Here is a 1,114-nt window from a genome sequence, read left to right as displayed (position 1 = left end):
AGACAGTCATCTTGTTTGGTTTCTCTTTCTCTCCTCAGTTTGATTTTAGTTACAGTGGATTTTGTGGTTCAGAGAGAAGTGGACTATGTGTCTCAGTGATAGAGTATGAGGAATGAGAGTGAAGACAGTTTTAATAGTTTGTATTTCCTATGTGTTAAAAAGAGTCACATAGGATACAAGTTGGAACAAATTTACTTAATCATTCATTTCTGTCTCTCCCTCTTCCTCTTCTTTCTCCACTTTTCATATACTTTTTCTTCCTTTCTCCGACTTTCCCTCTTGTCATCGATCTTACTCTCCCTTCGCCATTCCTTCTTCTGCCACCTAATCAAAAATATGCATTAATTTTGATCATTATTAAGTATGATGCAGTATAAGAATTAATGGTGTCAGCAAACCAGTTTTAAAGGGAATTTGAAATGTTTTAAAAAATTGTGACGATTGATAAAAAAAAAGGGCTTGCACCATTGTCTTTTCACAGCATACATCATTTCAGCACTGAGTTCATACAGCATCAAACTCACATACTTTAGCACTTAACTTTCATGTGCTTCCCCATCTTCACTCCATAGTTAAAAAGTCTATGCAATAGATTGGACTCTTAAAGAAACACAAATGCTGAATGAAATGTATAAATGCACAAAAAGGTATTCAAAAACTTAGTAATAGGTATGATGTAGGTGAGCTGTTCAGGCAGCACATTTTTGTGCTTTAACTACAATATGAATGTAAGGTCTTTTGGATATTCTTCTATGCACTTATAGAATGGTAGACTAACTTGTAAATAAGACACCAAAAATTGCATTATTATCCAGCATAGCAGACCTTAGTGTTAGATACTTCTGATTGAGTGGAAGTTGCTTCACCTAATGTTTTTAGAGAGAGATTCTGATCCATTGTCATTTTTGGAGATAACTTTATCACATTATCCTTGAATATCATCTAGGTACTGTGTGGATTAGATATGTATTTTTATTTTTAATTTATGCATAAGTATGTTGGGGATAAATGTCATTTGATTAAAGGACATTATTATACATAAACATAGACACATTGAAACATGCACATAAGTATCTAGACTTACTAAGACACGAAGATGTCACAGGGTCACTCT

Source organism: Penaeus monodon, chromosome 19, assembly GCF_015228065.2.
Source record: "Penaeus monodon isolate SGIC_2016 chromosome 19, NSTDA_Pmon_1, whole genome shotgun sequence".
Lineage (NCBI taxonomy): Eukaryota > Metazoa > Arthropoda > Malacostraca > Decapoda > Penaeidae > Penaeus > Penaeus monodon.
The sequence above is the reverse complement of the archived record's forward strand: the minus strand, read 5'-3'. Positions refer to the sequence as shown.